The sequence below is a fragment of the Taudactylus pleione genome, unplaced genomic scaffold, assembly GCF_031769625.1.
Source record: "Taudactylus pleione unplaced genomic scaffold, aTauple2 ptg000262l, whole genome shotgun sequence".
NCBI classification, from domain to species: domain Eukaryota; kingdom Metazoa; phylum Chordata; class Amphibia; order Anura; family Myobatrachidae; genus Taudactylus; species Taudactylus pleione.
In genome coordinates, this window is record NW_028284664.1 from 4,710,713 (window position 1) to 4,733,048 (window position 22,336).

At 44.0% G+C, this 22,336-nt stretch overlaps 2 protein-coding genes across 2 annotated transcripts in view; one reads left to right on the forward strand and one right to left on the reverse strand.

Moving 5' to 3' along the window:
• CMSS1 (cms1 ribosomal small subunit homolog) overlaps positions 1–22,336 on the reverse strand; it is a 394,493-nt gene that overhangs the window by 358,694 nt on the left and 13,463 nt on the right. The gene's annotated exons all lie outside the window — the stretch shown is intronic.
• Positions 1–22,336, forward strand: part of FILIP1L (filamin A interacting protein 1 like) — a 309,722-nt gene that overhangs the window by 286,842 nt on the left and 544 nt on the right. The gene's annotated exons all lie outside the window — the stretch shown is intronic.

The following is a 22,336-nucleotide window of genomic DNA, read 5'->3' on the forward strand; positions in this document are numbered from 1 at the left end:
AAACTGGCTACAAATTGTAGTGTGTCCACGCTAGTTTGTGGTTGGCTTGCAATTTACCACATGCCATTTTTAGAGTTTGAAGAGATAGGATGCTACAGCACATACAGAGAATAACGCTGGATAATACAAAAATGATAGAGTTTTAAACACACAAAATCACTAAAATGTGTCTTCTTTTGTTGAAAGATCTGTTAGTACAGAAAAACCGTCCAAAAATCAGTCTAAAGTTACTTACATTCCACAGGGGAAGAAAGGAGGGTGAGTCATTAAGTCAAATCTCAATTCTTTCTTTTTTAGCAAATAATATGGAAACATTTCCTCAACACATAGCAATAGTCCCTTGAATTTACATCAATTAAGACTACTCACCAGGGGAATCTGGGATTTATTTATGTAATTGAAGCAGAAGATGCAGTTGAAGGGGTACATAAGTGGAATAACCTCATCATTCCGACATCTGCGCTATACCAAAAAATATTAACACTGCGCTCCTATTAAAGATTATTTATCTTTCTAACAAGGAACGAAATTGCCTCCCACTTTCCATGCTCCATAAACCTAATGACAGGGCAGCTACCGAGAGACGCTAGGAGATCTGTTTCCTCTCCACTTGTCTCATCAGTGTCATCAGAACACAGCTCTGCAGACATAACTGTGAGGCTGGGCTCCCGGCTAAAGGAGGGAAAGCAGGAAACGAGTGGGGCTCAGCGACTTGCTTCGGGGTTACACATATGCACAACTCAGACTCTTCTTATGTTTTTCTAAATGTAGAAATTAAATTTTTGTAGGAATCAAAAGACAGGGTGTAATTTACTATTCTGCTCCCAGCAATAGAAAATGTGACGTATACAATTCAAGATAGACTGTCATGTGGAAACACTCCTTTATCATGTACAGTTAATCAAGTTATTACTATCCAGAATCCTCACACACCCCAGCACAAAGTAGTATGAGATATATATCTATTAGAGATGATGCAGGTCGGTTTTCCTTAAATACGAACACACCTGAACTTAGGGGTCCCAGTGTGGAATCTCTTTGGGGTTCCAAGTTGAACAGAGTCCTGATTCAGTCCTGTAGTCAGCTCGGATTTCAAAACAGAACTCGGGTTTTGGATTGCATGAAAACAGGTCCAAATTATAGGATTTTAGCGGTTTCATCGATTTTTTTTTTTTTATGGATTTTTAAAAGGTATCCAAATCTGCACTAAAACTACACTTGCGGGTGGTTTTGCCAAAACCAAAACGCGATGATGAATTAGAACCAAAACTTAAATATCGGGGTCTGTGTACTTGAATCTGAGCATCTACCCTGGGGTCAAGTGTAGGTAAGGTTTATGTGAGGAAGTCTAAGCTTATATGTCCATACTTTACATATTTCAGATTCGTGTCCTTCGTCCCCTCCCCCCAACGGCATAATGCAGCCAGTTATGGGCACAGGAAAAGGGAGCGGGTCTAAAATTATGCATTTCTCAGAGAATAGTGTTATCACACCCCCCAGTCTTCTCCCCACATGTCTCGGGCAAAATTTCTTTGCCACCCGACACTGTGACACAGCCAAATGTTGCGCTGTACTGAGGTTTCATATAGGAAAGTCAGCGCAGCACAACTTACTGGCCGCGTCACAGTGTAGATTACTGCACGGAGCCACCCTTGCCGGAAGGAGGATGCAGGCCGGCTCCTCCACCCCGACCCCGGGCCCACCCTGCATTGCAGCCTCATAGTCTCCCTTCTCCTACCCGCTGCACGATGGGCTGCTGCTTACCTTATGTGATAGAGTTTGGTCTTCCCCTGGTCCGCACTATCCACCACCCCCACCTGCCTCATAACGCCGCACGACAAAAAGTAAAAAATTCTAGGGAGAACACTGCACCCCATGCCACTCATTTCGCTACAAAGTGAGCAGGATGCTAGAGGATGACCTGCTCTACCTAGAGTCCGGGGGGGGGATTCCCCAAAATTTGGTAGGCCCCTGGATGTTCCAGCCCCTATCTGAGCCTCTACCCAGGTGTCAAGGTGTATGGTATATGTTGACAGTTGGCATGTTGACAACGCATTTTACTGTTCATTCTACATCTACCCATAACTCTAACTGCAGCCTAACCCTAAACTCTTAACATTCTGTCGACATTCTGTCAGTGTTGACATTGACATTCAAACCATGTTGACAATCTGGTGTCGACATTCTAAAATGCTGACATCATGAACATAAACTGTGTCAAACAGATCTCTATATAAACCAAAGTTCAACATTCTGACTTTAAGCAGGTTACAAACTATACGATGTCTGTACCCAGCAAAGGAACAACGCGGTGTAACAATATATTGCGCACGCCATACACACTCCGGTGTACGACGACATGATATATCATTACATGCTGCATGGAGCAGCATGGCATCATTCATTGCATTATCCCATCTGCTGTACAACACAGCAGAAGGGACGGCGTGATGAACGACCCGTATGCACAGGCAATCGGGCGAACACACTATACAATCCACAAGATACTGTATATCGTTACAATCCCTGTCGAAACAATATATCATACGATATCTAGGGTGTACCCAGCTTCACTCCTATGAGTGTTAAAATAAAAAACTAAATAAAACTATTTACTTGGGGCACAGGGATGCGGCAACTGTAGAATTGTATCAAATCCATTTTCCTCATTACTTGTTTGCAGTCAACAGGAAACCTCTTGACTCTAGGTCATATGATTTAAAAACCAGACACATCGCTAATGAGAACACTGGATTGCTTTTAAGTGACTTAGCTCATTTCAATCATTCCTCTTCTAAGGGATGAGCAGACAATGTGATGTAAGCGGGAAGGAACTCCAAAAACCTTTTTGTTTCCGATGTTGCATTATTATTCACTTTATTTCTTAGCAACCCCTTTCTGCTAATGTTCCATATTAGGAAACACATAGAAGCTGTAATGTTTGCATTCAGTAAAATGATGGGAGACCTCAGGACATGTGTGATGCTCAGTACACAGAGTGACATGTGTTTACCCTTTCAGAATTCTACGAAGCAATATAACAAACAATAAAAGTACAGAACTTGCAGAGGAACAGCTAATCAAAGCAGATTGTTTTGCATTATGTGACATTTCTGGGGAAAAGTCAGATTTATCTGCGTTCACAGAAAACTAGACTGTAAAAGTGTTGTTTAGGCTAAAAAACCTTCACAGGGGGATGTAGTCAGAATCCCGACAGATTGCAGAGGCAAGTATTAGGGTGGGGCGGGGGGGACTTGGGGTTAGGCTATGGGACGGTTAGGCTGAGGAACGGGAGGGTTAGGCTGCAGGAGGGGTGGGTTTGGGTAAGGGTTATTCTAACTGCTCGGGATCCTGTACAAAACCCCTTTCCCGCATCAGCTTTCTGAGCTTTACAGAGAAGATGTAAACATTTATTTATTTCATTTTTTGCATAATCCGATGCATACTTTATAAACTATGGGGGAGATGTATCAAGATGTACGTTTTCAGCACTAAGAGGCATCGCCGCTTATTGCAACAATGCCTCAGCGCTGGGCGAGTTATCATAACATTTATTTATCAGAGACTTGCCCCTCTGGTATCTGCAGTGCATTATGACTCCTTGGATGCCCTGATGCACATGTGCTGGGAAAAGCATCTGAAGGTGGCATCAGGAATGTAAATGCTCACATTATCTGTAACCTGACAAGCAGGGAAAAGCCGACCTTTCCATCGCTTGGTAAGTTACCAGCGCATTTTGGTGACTTGGGGTCTATTTATCAAGCAGTGAAAAGTGTGGAGAAGTGGACCAGTGGAGAAGTTGCCCATAGCAACCAATCACCTCCTACCTATTATTTTATAGACTGTACTTGATAAATGCTATTTGAAAGCGAATTGGTTGCTATGGGCAACTTCTCCACTGGTCCACTTCTCCACACTTTTCACGGCTGGATAAATAGACCCCATAGCCTGTGGCATTTTTGTACTATCCAGCGCAGCTGAGAAATCTCCGATTTCTCCACAAAATGCCTTTTCTTGCATATAAAGAAAAAAGGAATAACACTTCTTTTGGCAGAAATGCTGAAAAACGTGGTTATCGCTACTTGATAAATTTGCCGCTGCACATTTAGGGCTTGATTCAGTGGGTGTAGTAGGTTTTACCGCCGGCCGCAAGGGTGAAGATCCCGATCGTCCCTAAGGTAAGTATCACTAACCTAATTCTACCCCCTACCCCTAACCAACCCTTGGGGGGGTTAGGGATAGGCACCCCTAAGTGCCGAAACCGAACCCCCCCTTCCCCTAGCCTAAACCTAAGTCCCCCGGGGGGTGTCTAACCCTAACCCCCCCTTCCCCTAGCCTAAACCTAACCCTCCGGGAGCCCTAAACCTAACCCTCCACCCCCCGCGGCTGTCCACACCCGACTTCCCTTCGTTCGGTATGCCGGGCGTCAGTCTTCCGGCGTATGGTTAATGACAGGCATCGAGTTTTCGGCGCCTGTCATTAGTACTACGCCGGGATTAGAGAGAGTCTGGAAGCCGGCGAACGGCATTTAGACCGTCGGCTTCCAGACTACATCCCGATTCAGTTTAGGCTCAATCAGAGAGAGCAAACCAGCAGTAATTTGCTTCTGGAACAGCCTAAGGTGCAATGTAAGGGGTACAGATGTATTGGTTTTGTTTTTTACATGCAGGGAAAAAACGGTCTAGTTTTGCATGGAGCCAACAAATTCTGGACAGTTCTGTGTCCACACTGAAATGTAGAACTGTGCTAGGACACACCTCATTCCAACCCTAAAACTCACTGCACGTTTTAAATCTGACCCACCTGCAGAGCACTATGGTTTTACCAAGCTCCTTTTCTTTGGGATTTGCTCCGATCTCTCAATTAGGCCCATAATGAGCCGCATGTCAGCAAACCTCAGAGCACGGCCATTCCTACCCGACTGTAATGCCCACTTTGACTGCTAACCCGGAAAAGCATATTTTAGAATATGGTGAATCATTTCTCAATGCTCATTATCACCATTGTGTGCTAAAATGTAAAGAAAAAAAAAAGTTATAGGACATTACACTATTTCCTGTTAATACGTCCTTCCAGTACAATAGATTATGGGGGTCATTCAGACCCACTCGCGAGCGGCAGTACGCTCGCAAGTGGGTCGATGTTCCCCACTGCGCATGCGCACGACGGAGGGAGCTCAGTCATGCGCAAGACCCGGCGAGCGAAGGACTTTCCATCGCTCCGGGTCTCGCACCAAAGGGGGCGTGCTGTCGATGTTGATTGACAGCACGCCCCCTTCGGTGGGCGTGCCGGGGGCGTGCCTGCCAGACGGAGGCGTTCCCATGGGAACGCCTACCGTCTGAAGCCGGCCCCACTGACATCACTAGTGATGTCAGTGGGAGTGATTTTGGCTCTGATAGAGCCAAAATCACTCCAGGGCTTGTGGCTGGGAAACCCGACCGCAGGGTTTCCTTCGCAAGTCCGATGGTCGCGATGGTCTTGTTGGACGCTCGTATATGCTGTGGGTGGTGACCCACAGCTATACGAGCGTCCAGGAGGACGCTCCATTTTAATGGAGGAAGGCCCTGATTCAGAGCGAGCGCTCTGGTCAGAGCGTCCGGCTCTGAATCAGGGCCTATATTCCATGAGTGCAAGCATCAAATGCACATGGATTAACTTGTTGACCCCACCCCAAAAAAACGCACACTGAATTCAGCCATACACTGAACGACGTAGGCCACGAACCAACCAACAGGCACAACGGGCTGAGCAATGTTAATGATTTTGTATGCCTCCATTCACTAATCGATGTATGGGCATAATTACACGGAACTATTAAATATGTTTGAAACAAAAATTATCTCACAGTGTATGGTCATCTTAAAGTTCACTCTAGTTCCCATGTCTTTTAATCCATTTTCTATGTGCAAACAACCCCTGAAAGGGACCATATAGTAAAGGTGATAGCCTGCGGCACTATTCCGGGGAGTCTTCCTGATGTTTTAAAGCAGCAAATAATTATTGCCGGTTCAAAACATCGGGCCGACTCACAGAAATTGCGCGGATGCCTGCGTCTCACAGGCTATTACATTTCCCCTCATATCTGACATAATCTCAGCTTGGAACATTCGAGCATGACTCCTGTATGCTGCAGCCAAGTGTCCTCCCACTCACCCAGCGCCAAACTGTGCAGCACACAAGTGGTAAAAATCAGGGGCCTTACCACCGTAACACTTACATAAACAAATCATTACAGCTACAACTGTTCCAGACAATAATATTAGAACGTAATTTGTAACTCACTAAAGGTTTTTTTTTTATAATAATATAGGTTCTAAAAGCAACATTAACCAAATGGTAAAATTGTTTTTGTTCTACTATTAAACCAATTGTGTAGCTTTAGGCTTACATAATTACATATTCTTAAAACAAAATTTATAATCCAAAGTTATATATGCACATTATTTAAGAAGAAAAAAAAACTAACATTTAAGTATGCATTCAATCCATTACTAATCAACTTTTTAATGCAAATAAGGTGTATGAAAGAACTTCAAATTGCTCCTAAAGCTACAAAACAAATAAGTAGTAGTGGTGGGTAAGCTATAATGTCTCGCCGTCACATTGCATGGATACCCTGTGAACTCCTCACTGTAGCTGCCGAGACCAGGGCCGGATTAAGGTTTGTGGGGCACCTACCAATAATAGTCAATAAAATATGCTGGCAATGTTATTAAAAAGTTTAATGTGAAAATACCCCAACATCACAAATGTGCCCCCAATACTCAATACGCAACACAAAACCCCCAGTTATCATATGCTGGTGATGTAGGTGCATGTGGGGGCCCCTGGGTGACCTTCCCAGTTGCCCAGTTAATGTGGCTCCGGTTGCAACGATTCACCCTACATTCTAATGCTAGGTATACACTAGACCAAAGGTTCCCAAACCTGGACCTGAAGGCACTCTAACAGTTCAGGTTTTAAGGATATCCATGCTTGAACACAGGTGACTTCAATAGTACCTCAATTTGATTAACCACCTATGCTCAACCATGGATAGCTCTAAAACCTGAACTGTTAGGGTGCCTTGAGGACCGCATTTGGGAACCTCTGCACTAGACGATGTGTCTACCCTGCGAAGGCACATGCAACAACACGATATATCAGGCGGTCCATACAAACTGCAAGAACTGGTTTACAACCGTCTGATATATCGTCCTCCGCCACATCCGGAGGTATGTTTCGCCCGCCAGATCTTCTGATTTGCCATGCATGCACAGCAGATCAGAAGATGCGACGAATGGCGCATGGGAGCGCACAATCACCCGTACACACTGAGCGATGTGGTCAATATATATCGTTCCAGATCTGCGTCGTAGTGTGCGCGCAGCTTTAGATATTGAAGTAAATAACTACGCAGGCCTGTTAGCAACAATGTCTTCTCCAAGACATTTTTATACCTCCTCCCTATGTTTAGATATATCGCACTTTTACAAATAAAAGAACGCAATAAAAACAATTATTATATATAGATAGCTCCTATATGGAGTTTTAAAATAAATGTTGGGTTTTTTTTAAGTTAGTTCCACTTTAACTCCATAGTGAGGGTGTTAGTACATGAAAGAAGCACTGCACATTACATTAATTTCCTGCCAAACCTTCACAGATGCTAGAACGCCAGACGCTTTCATTTTATGTCTACCAGGACATTACTTGGAAGCGAAGGAATGAAGTCCAACAAGAATGTTCAATAATTAAACACAACCATTGTGTAAGCAGTCGCTGTTTCCAGTAACGCAATCATAATCATCGTGTAAGGCGAAGCCGGGGCAGGCTGGCAAACCCCTAGGAGACGTTCTCAGTAAGTGAGCGCTGTAGCTATATTACAGTCACATACTGTCAGCAGTCGGGACATGTTTTATAGCTTTTAGTGTTTCTAAAAATCATCAACACAAAACATCTTCTAGTCACAGCGCACCTGAGCATACTGGCACATGCTGACCACTTTAACTAGCATAGTATTGTATAGGACTGCTATATATAGGGGCTGATGCTATGTTGCAAGTAAATTTGCACCTGGGCACATAAGTAAATGTATTTGCAAGAGGTGCAAATACATTATTTTTTTCTGAATGCAGTGTAAATACAGTCTACTATTCTGAACACATTGGCAGAACAAGGCACCACTGCGTTCTGTGCCAGCCAGGCCCCTAAACATGTGACATCATGATGTCATGCTGTGGGGGCGTGGCTATCAGCACAGGAAAGTATAGCACTGCCCGCATCGTCTGTAGGCTCTACAGGCTGGAGGGTCTGCCCAGAGTGTACAAAGGATGCTATGGGCAGCTCTGCCTCTGCGATACTGGTTGCCCAGGGTTACGTCTCTGCTCGCACAGCCCTCCCTATGGCCCTGACTGGTCTGCTTAATGTATACACTGCAATTTAAACGGGAGTTTGGACACGCCCCTCCCCCAAATCTCTCTGCACATTTAAAATCTGCCCCATCTGCAGTGCAATATGGTTGCCAAGGTGCAAAAAGTACTCTTTTCCCCAACTCTGAAGCAGCCCCACAATGTGCACTGACCCATTAACTATCAAGCCATATCAGCTACTCTAACTCATATGTAATGGCACACTACACCCTGCAGTAGCCTTGGCTCATTTCACAACTAGAGGGTTAGTGGTGTTAGTTCCATGGCAACAATCAGTGTACACTACATAAACATTGCTTCTTGGAAGCCGAAGACAGTTTGCACAGCTTAACGGCACTGGCCAGATATGTGCTCACCAGACTGTACATGGATCAGGGCGATACACCAGCCATTACATTACAATCCCTGATAGGTGAAGTGAACAACATTATTATCTCATTACAACGGCACCTGTCACGGGGTGGGATATATTAGGCAGCAAATGAACAGTTCTTGAAGTTAATGTGTTGGAAGAATGGGCAAGTGTAAGTATCTGCGCGACTCTGGCAAGGGGCAAATTCTGATGGCTAGACGACTGGGCAAGACTATTGCCAAAACAAAAGGTCTTGTGGGGTGTTCATGGTATGCAGTGGTTAGTTCCTACCAAAAGTGGTTCAAGGAAGGACAACCAGTGAACTGGCAACAGGGTTATGGGCGCCCAAGGCTCACTGATGTGCATGGGGAGTGATAGCTAGTCTGTCTGGTCCTACCTACCCCACAGAAGAGCTACTATAAGACAAACTGCTAACAACATTAATGCTGTGTATGATAGAAAGGTGTCAGAACACACTGTGGATTGCAGCTTGCTGCCTTAGGAGCTGCGCAGCCGAAGACCGGTCAGAGTGCCCATGCTGACCTCTGTCCACATCCAAAAGTGCCTACAACGGGCATGTGAGCATTAGAACTGGACCATGGACAAATGGAAGAAAGTGGTCCGTTCTGATGAACCACATTTTCTTTTAGATCATGTGGACAGCCGGGTGCGTGTGCAAAACACAGAACTACATTATGGGGAAATTCCATGAAACGCGCTGGTAAGATGAACAGGAGCACTTGCACACTGTTACAAGTCACGATCACGACTTGACACCTTCTGACAGTATGCCCAGACAGGACGGGGTTACTCCAGTTCTTCCTGTTGCTAGGAGATCAGCACGCCTCAGGAAGTGATGTGTTTTCCACAAGTGCAAACCTGATTGGGACTTCAGCCTATTTATACTCACTGATCTATTGCACCTGTGCCGACTATAGAGTGTCTGTGAGTTCCCTCAGCCTGGCTGCAAAGTCAGGTTGTTCCTGTTCTCCGGTTCACTGAACTCCCACACGGCTTCCGAGCCGCTCCAAGTAGCTTCCGTGCTACCACCAATCTCCAAACGGCTTCCTAGCCGTATCCAGCAGCTCCCGTGCTGCCATCGTTCACCATACGGCTTCCAGGACGCTACAAGTAGCTTCCATGCTACCACCAATCTCCAAACGGCTACCTAGCCATATCCAGCAGCTCCCATGCTGCCAACGTTCATTCCACAGCAATTACCCCAACATCGGCACCATCGCTGCCAAAATCAGCACACTTGCCACACCATCGGCTCTCAAAGCCAATATCAAACCATAAACTGTTTATCCACGGCAATTGCCCCAACATCGACACACTTGCCGCACCATCGGCTCTCAAAGCCAATATCAAACCATAAACTGTTTATCTACGGCTATTGCTGCACCATCGGCACCACTGCCGCACCATCGGCACCGCTGCCGCACCATCGGCACCGCTGCCGCACCATCGGCTCTCAAGCTATTGCCCAAAAACCCAAACTGTACTCTCACAACATCTTTACCATCGATATCCTTAAAATCATCAACTGTGTCAGTACTAACGGTACATTCTTTACCCAGTATCTCCATGTGAGCCGCTACTACCTCGAGCATAAGTCCAGGCGGCCGCCTAAGTACCGGTGAACGTATCCCAGTTCTAAGGGAACAACGGGCGGTTATTATTGGCAGAAGATCTCGCTAGCCAGGTCTATGGGTCTCACATGGAGTAGGCAGTGGGATTTGTAACACACACATAGGAGTTTTGAAAGTCTGCACTTTGTCATTAAGCCTTTCTGTACTAGATTCTCTCTTACCAAATTACCTAACAGCATAATCTAGTCTTAAGGCCCCTACACACTAGACGATATCTTGAACAGTTTGGCCGATTCCGCCGCATCGGAATGACATATCGTTCATATCGTCCAGTGTGTACGTACGATGCGCACTCCCGCAAGTCGTCCATCGCATCCTCAGATCTTTGGTACATGTGTGTAGGCACTTGCCAATGCCGGCACCCCTGCCAGTTCCCGATGCTCATGAGATAGTGCTGGGTACACATAGACCCAGCTTTAAATTGGCAGTTATAAGCCCAGATTAAAGCCTCAAAAGCAAAACAAACTCCAAAGTTTCCAGGGTGGATTGGCTCCATATAGTCACTCATGCATGCCAACCAATGTCACAGTAGATTTTGCATCAGATATACTCCTTAAATATATATTAATATTTGTAACTGCTTAAGTCGATTTATAAACACTAGAATTAATCTCATTACAATGCATCATCTTTTCTTCATCTGAATTGGGCTCGATTAAATTTAGCGAGATGCTGAATACCCCGGGACGGAGCTCCCGTCGCTATTCAATGCAGCGCGGCTGTTTGGTCCGACTACAGGATTTCTTCTCACACCCCCCCGCGATATGAATTGAATAGGTCCGGGAGCTCCCTCCCGGGGCTATTCAGCATCGCGCCGAATTGCATCGAGCCCCATATGGCATAAACACGCATTCCTCCACGTGGGTTGTGTCGCCATACGGCGGATAGCCAGGCAAACATGGCCATGACCTCTTCCCATTCTTACCACCATTTCCAAAAAGGTATCAAACTACATATACACTAACCTGCAACCAATCATGCGACTGCTTTTGTATGTAATATTGAATAAGGTAAGTTGTATTTGTAAAGCATTTTAAAACCAGGTATATTTTTTATTTAAGGCCCTTTCTTACAGCAGAGGTCCCCGGTAAATGAATTATTATTACACAGAATACCCAATATCCCAAATCACCAAAACAGACATTATAATAAACTTGCTTATGTTCACAGACATCCCAGGGAGCCACAGCAATAAAAAACACAACACCTCCCAATTCCTATGCTGGACCATATATTAGGCTTAAACAGAATTTAACAGAGGGATACTGGTTGAAGTTGGGAATAAGAAGTAGAACAAACATTAAACTGACCTCCCTAACAAATCTAGTAAACCAGATAATCATTTTAATGGATATGGGAACACTAAAAAATTACTTTGAGTTATTTTTGCATGGAATGACCTCTCAAAGGCAAGTGTTTTATTGGTGTCCACCACATTACGGCGCATCAATAAAGTCCATGTTATCCAAGTGAAAGAAGATCTAGATTAAATTAAAATAAAACTTGGTGTCAAAGCAATAACAGGATTTGTTTTGCCACTAAATAATGGGTTCCCATTTTGTGGAGGGAGATGGGCAGTTAAAAAAAATAAAAAAATCAAATCACTAACTTACTGTAGTACTTGGATCACATAGAAAGAAATGTTTCTGTCTACTGTGCCTTCGTGGAATTTTATTTGCATTCTCTCATTTCCCAGCATGAACTAAGACTTCCGTCCACATAGCTAAACCCTTAAGAGACGGCTATCTGTGTAGTCAGTCTCAGGATGCACCATGGTCACTGGCCTATGCTCCTAATTGACAATAAAGTATGGGAAATCTGCATTGCCATGGTAACACTGCAAAACAATCCAACACGGTTACCAAGCAGATTTTCTATTTCTCTGCAACTGCATTGCACGCTAACAAAAGACGATTATGATGGCATACTGCTTTATGGCAAGTTTGGGACCAAACATCTGCTACTTTGGAGATGGTACAGATTTAGTCATCACACCGCAGTTTCCACGTGATGCCAATCTGTAGCTGTAATGTGCGAGCAGCCACAGACATACATTACTGCATGTGACCAAAAACCCTTCTTTACTGTACTGGAAAAAGTGACAGAAACCAGAAATGGATTTAGAACAGCTGGATCTGCTTTTAACCTTCAGAACATGTGTTTAACTTCTAAATCCTCCCCATCGCCTACACACAGTGGAAGCAGCCATAGTGTGGGCTGACCAATATTCAGCCTATTAATTCACTAAGAAGTAGTGGCATTACTAAGAGACTGCTTGCACTTCACACCAGTCATTTCAGAGGACGATTATTATTTTCTGCCACGCTGTCCTGTGATAAAAAGTTGGGATATATATTCTATTTGGTAGGCAACGAAACAGTGAACATGTCCCACACACCTGCTACTAGGTGTTCAGAACGAAGAGTCTACGGGGCATGTTAGCTAGTCATGCCCCCAGAGTGATTTGGTCATGCCCCTTTTCCTAGCTCAACCAGGGATGGCCATCGATGGGTTAACCATCAATGGTGCCAACAGTGATTAACATTGATGGCATGACACCACCAACCGAACCATCAATGGTTTGCACCCAGTGTGGGCGATTCAATTCGTACACTCGAAATTAGCCCGGGAGCTAAATTCCCGCATAGGAATTGAATCGCCCCCATTGATGGACATACCTGCAGTGAGGAATGGCAGGAAGCTGGCCCATCAGAGAAGAAGAATGGGCTTAGTGGCACAGCCAGGGGCAGAGCTTTGCGCTGTTCCCCTGCGCAGGGAAAAAAAAAAACAACATTGCCGCCTCTCAGCCATTGATCAGTGGTTGATGGCCATCCCCAAATTTGCAGTTAAGTAATGTGCGCTGCATGCAAAAATGCTCCCTTGCATTGCTACATGGTTTGTCCTGGTGCAAATTCACACCCTTAAGTTGGAATTGCTAGTAACACTAATGAGGGCCTTTATGCGTAATTAGATTAATTAATATAAAAAAACTGGAACCAGTTGACATTATTACAATCCGTAAACCAGCTTTGTAGGCTCTGTTGGCTCAAACAGTTTTCAATTAATAACACATTACCAGACAATTATATAGTAAGGTTTTAAACAAAGTTATCGTTTTTTTTGTGAAAATTATGTCATTGGTATTCTTATAAGCCTTATACATCTAGCCAGGGCAATTTGTCATCTTACATTTATTATTATTACTCCGGGTAATAAATAGCATAATAAATAGATCTAAAAATAAATGAAAAAAAAGAAAAAAAAAAAAAAACAGTGGAAAAAATACCCAACAGTAATGAAAGCAATGAAAGCAAGAGTCTATAAATCTGCCACCTATAGGTACTTCAGATATTGGGTTACAAAGTAAACTCATTTTATATGGGTCGCGCACAATTTATACATTGGCTCATATGACTTTAGGTTGTGTACCACGGGCATTGGAACAGCTAGCCGTTGACGGCGCCTGTACAGCCATGGCCAAAAGTTTTGAGAATGACACAAGTATTGGTTTTCACAAAGTTTGCTGCTTCAGTGTTTTTAGACCTTTTTGTCAGATGTTACTATGGTATACTGAAGTAGAATTACAAGCATTTCATAAGTGTCAAAGGCTTTTATTGACAATTACATTAAGTTTATGCAAAGAGTCAATATATGCAGTGTTGACCCTTCTTTTTCAAGACCTCTGCAATTCGCCCTGGCATGCTGTCAATCAACTTCTGGGCCACATACTGACTGATGGCCGCCCATTCTTGCCTAATCAATGCTTGGAGTTTGTCAGAATTTGTGGGTTTTTGTTTGTCCACCCGCCTCTTGAGGATTGGCCACAAGTTCTCAATGGGATTAAGGTCTGGAGAGTTTCCTGACCATGGACCCAAAATTTCGATGTTTTGTTCCCAGAGACACTTGGGGGCTGGAAACAATTGAATTCCACCCTATCGCACCCGGAGCTATTCAATTGTTGCCCCTATCGGGTACGATCAGCTGCCAGCGCTCCATTTCAGCTCACAGCCCCAGAGGGGTGCGAGATGAAATTGTCGAAAAGTTACTTGTTTGTGCGCCCAGACGGCACTGTTCGCGATCGCGCCCAGCACTTTGGTCGGGATTAGCAGATTTACACGGCTAAACCCTACCACTTTGGGCGCAATCAGCGCAAAAAGCTGGAACAATTGAATAGCGGCCCGCGATCTCCCGTCACTTTAGACAGGAGATCCAGGCCGCAAAAACAATTGAATTCCGCCCTTAGTTATCACTTTTGCCTTATGGCAAGGTGCTCCATCATGCTGGAAAAGGCATTGCTCATCACCAAACTGTTCTTGGATGGTTGGGAGAAGTTGCTTTTAGAGGATATTTGGTACCATTCTTTATTCATGGCTGTGTTCTTAGGCAAAATTGTGAGTGAGCCCACTCCCTTGGCTGAGAAGCATCCCCACAGATGTATGGTCTCAGGATGCTTTACTGTTGGAATGACACAGGACTGATGGTAGCGCTCACCTTTCCTTCTTCGGACAAGAGTTTTTCCAGATGCCCCAAACAATCTGAAAGGGAATTTATCAGAGAAAATAACTTTACCCCAGTCCTCAGCAATGCAATCCCTGTAACTTTTGCAGTATATCAGTCTGTCCCTGATGTTTTTCCTGGAGAGAAGCGGCTTCTTTGCTGCCTTTCTTGACCCCAGGACATCCTCCAAAAGTCTTCATCGAGTGTGCAAACTTTGTGAAAACCAATACTTGTGTCATTCTCAAAACTTTTGGCCATGGCTGTACTATGCTTAGTGGCCCAGCATAGTGTTCAAATAAACTTTTCGACAAGCTTTCATGTGGGAATTCCCACATATGAACCTCATTTAAAAAGAGTAATTACCAATGCAATTAGAGAACCTCTCAAGTGGATGCCACAACACAAACTTTAAAACACACAAACTATATTTGCTTAAAGACGCAGATCTTATCTGGGTCAGAATGTGGAAATGTATAAGTGACAATCTAGAATTGATGGCTGGTTTACCCCAATGGCAGAGTATGCCGATTCCAATGTACATCAATGTGTGGCTGCATACTACATAGATTTGCTTAGCTGCAATGGTTTTATACTGACAATCACAAGTAGCTTTATATAGTTACAATTACCAGACTTCCTATGCAGGAACAAACAGCTCCATCTGTCAGGTGTCCGACTACAATGTATGAGGTTTGTGCCTCCAAGTGGTATTGCTGAAAGTACAAAAAGATATAGGTCACCCCCCAAAGAGACTCACAGACTGGCAGACTTATTACAGCGTTTGGTGCTTGCCCTATTTGGGGTCAGACCAAGCAGGTAACATTTCACTATGGGAACTAATGTAAAGACACACTGCTGCTTGTGCACAAACTCTAGAGGATAACGGAACTGGATCAGTACTGAAGATATTGAATAATCAAATAATACTATACAAATAATAGTTCCCCCTTTGTAAAACTTTATCATACCTTGAACCAGTTTATTACAAGTGGATTAATAACCTGCAGCTCATACATACATATTTATTTTTATCCTCATTTTTCAAATCTCAGGTCTCCTGTATATTTGAGAATTTCTGACAACGAATTCAGCCACAAGGGGGAGACAGTGCATGGCTAGAAGAACGTTAAGCAACTTGATCTTATTTGAGGGTACAAACCACCTTGAGCACACAGAAAACATGCCGAATTTATTAATCTGGGGTGGGGTAATTCAGGATTTAAGTGTGACAGGAAAATATGCCCCATTGCAATACTTTACCAAAGCCAAAGTCTCATTATTTCACTGTGGGTATTAAAGCTGCACTACCACCTAGGGAAATATTTTACAAACGTGCCCCCTTAATATTCCCAGGGCTCTGCTGGTTCAGCAATTCAATTAAATTGAACAAGAGGTTGTGAGTTAGAGGACCAGTCACAAGACATAATGGGTTTATATTCACTTATTTACTCTTTTACATCTGAAACTGCAAACATTTTCACAAATAATTTTTTGATAGTGATTTTGTGGATTTTAGGTTGGATCAGCCTCATGGAGTTGCAGTTGTCATCTCCTTGTACTATTTGGGGCATTTCAAGGGGCGCAGGAAATATGTTGGATATGTGCACAGCAAAGTGTCGGCGTATTGCTCAGCAGAACATCACGGCTAACTGAACTGCCCCTTAGACTTAATAGGGGACATATTCAACAAAGAAATGGAAAAATAAAAAGCTCACATTTGCAAAATTATCAAGAAAAATGTTTTTCAGAAACACTCTGGCCTGCAGACAACAGGTAGTGATTAGATAAAAAGATCGATCATGGATTGAGACTGAACGCTGTGCAAGACTCTTGTAAGGACACATTCGAACTGCACACACAGATTCCAAATCAATAAAATACCAAGCAGGAACTACACAACTTAAGGTGGCCATACACGGAGAGATTCAAAAGTTGGTCAGATCAGTTGTACGATTTCCCTTGAAAATTCTTCCCTTCAGATACAGGACGATTTGTATTTAAAATGCAACTATTTCACATAAGACCATACGATTTGATCAATCATACCACATAATGTGTGTCAATTCCTACACGATCAGTTGAGATCTCTCTGCAAACCATCTGATCTGCGATCCAACTAGACGACGGTGGGGATGCGCATCGGGGTCGCAGAAGACTCAAAATACAGCTATTTTCAAATGATTGGTCTGTCCAACCTGTAGAAACTGCCCAAATCATGTGATCAATTGTCCCGTGTATGGCCAGTATTATATTCCTAATGCTGCCCATCCACTAGGCGATTAAACCTAGCGATGGAGCTAGGTCGTTATCGCTCCATCGCTTGGTAATCGCCCGCAAATCGGGCAGCAAAAGGTTAAAAACGACCAGCGGTGCGCGCACCCGATGGTCGTTTTTACATCAATCATCGCCCGAACATGACGGTCAACCTGAAGACCGCTGTCAACGTTGCCATGTTCAGGGATGATTGATCTCAATTCACTGAACGTCTGAACGTTCAGTGTATGCAGTTCACCCCGCGGGAGACGACGGCATCGTAATCGTGCTGTCGTCCCCCGCATCGTTAAGTGGATGGGCAACATAACACTAATTAAACAGAACACTTTAGAGGCCTAATGATGTATTTTCAAATATAAATATCAAAGCAGAAAGAGGATAATGCTGCCACCTAGTGACAGGAGAAGAATTCATGGCAAGGAACACAGATCCACATCAGAACAGGATACATTTTAAGTTAGAATACATTATATATGCATCTGAAGTGTTAGGAAAAAAAATAACCCACATTGTCTCAGATATGGAATGCTTGACACCATCATACATTGTGTCTTTGTGTGTAAATATAGATTTATATTGTATCAATGCAAAAAATTATAGGTCTGTCCCACCTCCTCAATGCACGCTCAGTGGAAGCCTAAGTGCGCAGGAGACGGGACAGACTTCGGAGAGGAGGAGCAGCCGCTGTGTGTGTATTATATATATATGCGCACAAACATATATACACACAAACATACACACACACACACACACATTGACATGTCAGATGCAGAGAATTTTTTACATTTTGTTGTACAGTGTACAACTATGAATCGTCCCAATGTCTGTCTATTTAGTGTGAGATGCACCTCCCCATAACAGGGCAGTCTGCTGCAGAGGGGCAAAAGAGAGGATGGAGGACAAATGTAATTAAGTTTAACTTTAAATAAAAGCCTATGTATTTCCAAAGCTGAAAATCATACCTAAAACAATTTACAGTTATGAAATCTATATGCTTGAAACTTTCTGGGTCAGGGGATTCCCGTAGCTTCAGCCTATGCCCATTATCTTGGAAATCCCATTGAAACCTTCTCACACTGTCTCTGCATTCCATTCCCGCATCACATTGCTTAGCAGCACTTGTCACAGTACCTAAAGGAAGAGCTTCTATATATTAGGGGTGTGCACCGGCCACTTTTCGTATTTTGTGTTTTGGTTTTGGATCTGGATCTTTCTTCGTGTTTTGGATCTGGATTGGTTTTGCCAAAACCACCCTTCCGTGTTTTGGGTTCTGGGTTTTGTGTTTTGGATCTGTATTTTTTTGAAAAAAAGCATAAAAACAGCTAAAATCACAGAATTTGTAGGTTTTTCTGCTCCTATGCTATTATTAACCTCAATAACCTTAATTTCCACTCATTTCCAGTCTATTCTGAATACCTCACACCTCACAATAGTGTTTTTATGTCCAAAAGGTTGCACCGAGGTAGCTGGATGACTATGCTAAGCGACACGAGTGGGCGGCACAAACACGTGACCCATCTAGGCGTGAAACTGCAGTGGCAGACAGGATGGCATTGAAAAACTAGGCCCCAAACTGTACATAATGCAAAGAAAAAAAAGAGGTGCAAGATGGAATTGTCCTTGGGCCCTCCCACCCACCCACCCTTATGTTGTATAAACAGGACATGCACACTTTAACAAACCAATCATTTCAGCGCCAGGGTCTGCCACACAACTGTGGCTGAAATGATTGGTTCGTTTGGGCCCCCACAAAACAAGCTGGCAATTTATCTGTCCCTGCACAAACTGGCTCTACGGAGGCAAGATGTCATCCTCATCCTCCTCATCCACCGATTCCTCACCCTCTTCAGTGTGTACATCCTCATCCTCACAGAGTATTAATTCGTCCCTGCTGGAACCACAGGTCCCTCTGTACGTTCTGGAGGCTGGTCTCCCTGGAAGAGTTGATAATTCATTTTATGAACATCATCTTCTCCACATTTTGTGGAAGCAACCTCCTACGCCTTTCGCTGACAAGGTTCCCGGCTGCACTAAACACTCTTTCGGAGTACACACTGGAGGGGGGGCAACTCAGGTAAAATAGAGCCAGTTTGTACAGGGACCTCCAAATTGCTTCTTTTTCCTGCCAGTACAGGTACGGACTGTCTGACATGCCTACTTGGATGCTGTCACCGATGTAATCCTTTAACAGACAGACGCACGCTTGTCGCTGCTGCTTTGAGGATTCAAGTGCGGCTACAGCCCACACAATTCACAAAGACAGAAAAAAAAAAAGAATATTTTTATTGTTTGTGGAGCACACTTTGAGGGTTACACCACCCTTTAACAGACAGACGCACGCTTGTCGCTGCTGCTTTGAGGATGCAAGTGCGGCTACAGCCCACACAATTCACAAAGACAGAAAAAAGAAGAAGAATATTTTTATTGTTTGTGTAGCACACTTTGAGGGTGTCACCACCCTTTAACAGACAGACGCACGCTTGTCGCTGCTGCTTTGAGGATGCAGGTGGAATCTAGACGGGATTTGGAACCGAGGACACACTACCTCCATCAATTGTCTAAATCCCACTGCACTAATGTCGGATACCGGACGCACGTCTAACACCAACATAGCAGTCAAGGCCTCAGTTACACGTTTTGCTTCAGGATGACTGCTGTCGTACTTCATCCTCATCGCTAGGGACTGTTGGAGGGTCAATTGTTTAGTAAAAGTAGTGATGTTGCTACTTCCTCTCTGGGATGATGAACAACTCCCAGCAGCAGCAACAGCACTAGGAGGAAGTGGTTCTTGATCTTTCCCTATTTTATTTTTATCGGAGAAAGTTTGGTCCTCCATTTATGTTATATTGATATATATACGTGCGGCTAAAGCGCACACAAACACAGAAAATATTTTTTTATTTTTGCTGGAGAGTAGTGCACTTTGTGGGTTACACCACCCTTTAAGAAATGAGCCAGCCGGCTCTTTACTTATGGGACACAGGCGCACGCTTGGCGCTGCTCCTTTGTTGATGCACGTGCAGCCACAGTGCACACAAGTCACAAACACAGAAAATATATATTTTTTTGGTTTGGAGTGTACTTTGGGGGTTACAGAACCCTTTAACGGTCAAGCCAGCCGGCCCTTTACTTATGACACAGGCGCACGCTTGGCACTACTTTGTTGATGCACGTGCGGTTACTGCGCACACAATTCACAAACACAGAAAATATATTATTTTTTTAGCACTTGGGGGGAGCACCCCTGATGGACAGAGCACCCCCTGGACAACACTACAGCACCCCTTTAGGACTGGGACACTGCACAGGACTTTGGAGTGGACACAGCCCCTATGGAGAACTGACTGCACAACACAGTCCAGCCAGCCCCTATGGACTTTGAAGTAGTGGACACAGCCCCTATTAACAACAGCAGCACAGCACAACACAGCCAGCCCCTATGGACTTTGAAGTAGTGGACAACAGCAGCACTACACTACACTACACTACACAGCCCAGCCAGCCCTAACTCCACCCTCCCTCTTCACTGTCCACAGCCGAGTGAGAAAATGGCGCCGACGCGGGTACCTTATATAGGATCCAAAACCCGCGAGACTCGGAAGGCGGGATGATGACGTTTTGCCTCGATTTCAGATCCGAGTCAGGCGGGAAAAGTCGAGCCTGATTCGGATCGGACTCGGATCGGGGGGGCTCGGATTTCAGAAATCCGAACCCGCTCACCCCTACTATATATATATATATATATATATATATATATATATATATATATATATATATATATATATATATATATATATATATATATATATATATATATATATATAGTAGTGCAAATGAGACCAGCAGCACACTCTTGGTAGCAGCAACAATGAGGAGTGCAAACACATAATGATATGTAGTAAAGAAAGAAGGAGTCAGCACATCCATATCAATCCATAGAAAATGTATTAATCCAGTAGAGAACAAATGTCGAGGTTATTTGAGGGGCTTGTGAGCAAAGTCATAGCAATAGTTCATCATGGCACAAACAGCAGGCAATCATGAAAATACTCATCACAAGTCCTCCCTCCAGAGAGTAGCGCCCGACAGCCGTTTCGGTGTCAATATGCCCTTGATGAAGGTGTCGGATTGACACCGAAACGGCTGTCGGGCGCTACTCTCTGGAGGGAGGACTTGTGATGAGTATTTTCATGATTGCCTGCTGTTTGTGCCATGATGAACTATTGCTATGACTTTGCTCACAAGCCCCTCAAATAACCTCGACATTTGTTCTCTACTGGATTAATACATTTTCTATGGATTGATATGGATGTGCTGACTCCTTCTTTCTTTACTATATATATATATATATATATATATATATATATATATATGTTTCTTTCTACACTTCATGCAGTATATTTTAATACATGAAACACAACACAGTAACACGTGTGTGTGTGTGTGTGTGTGTGTGTGTGTTTTCCGCCTAATGTAGGGATGCTGAATTCAGTGGAAAAATCAGATTCCACAATTGCAACCATCCAAGGCAGCATCAACGAGCACAGCACTCAGATCGCCATTGCTATCAGGGAGGCGTCTGCTTTTTTTTTTATATAGACGCCTCCTGCAGAATTTTAATATTTGCAGGACATTATTGCACAGCCGCTTGATTGTAGCTGTCCATACCATCCGGACCTGAATCATGCCTATTATCTGATTTGGTCAATAAACCACACACCCCAGCCACACAACTCAAAGGCTGAACCATCAAGATATTTGATCACTTAGAAGAGTTATTTGGGGGGTCAAATATGCCATAAGGTGGGTACACACCTAGCAGATATATCTGCAGATTGAGTGATCTGCAGATGATGGTCGTTCATATACACTGAACGACCATAATTTTCCAGGCAGCCGCGGGTCACGTCCCACTCCCCGTGGCTGCATGCGACCGCTCGTACACACTTGCCGAAGGACAGTTATGTCTGCAGATACATCTGTCCGTCGACTGTGCAGCACAGCCGACTCAAAATGTCTGTGAATGACGTAGTTCACAGACATATATCGCTGCCACACACTGGCCGACGAGCACCCGATATAATGGCCGATCAATTGACCGGCCATTATATCTATCGGTGTGTACCCAGCAATAGAAATCTATCAAACTG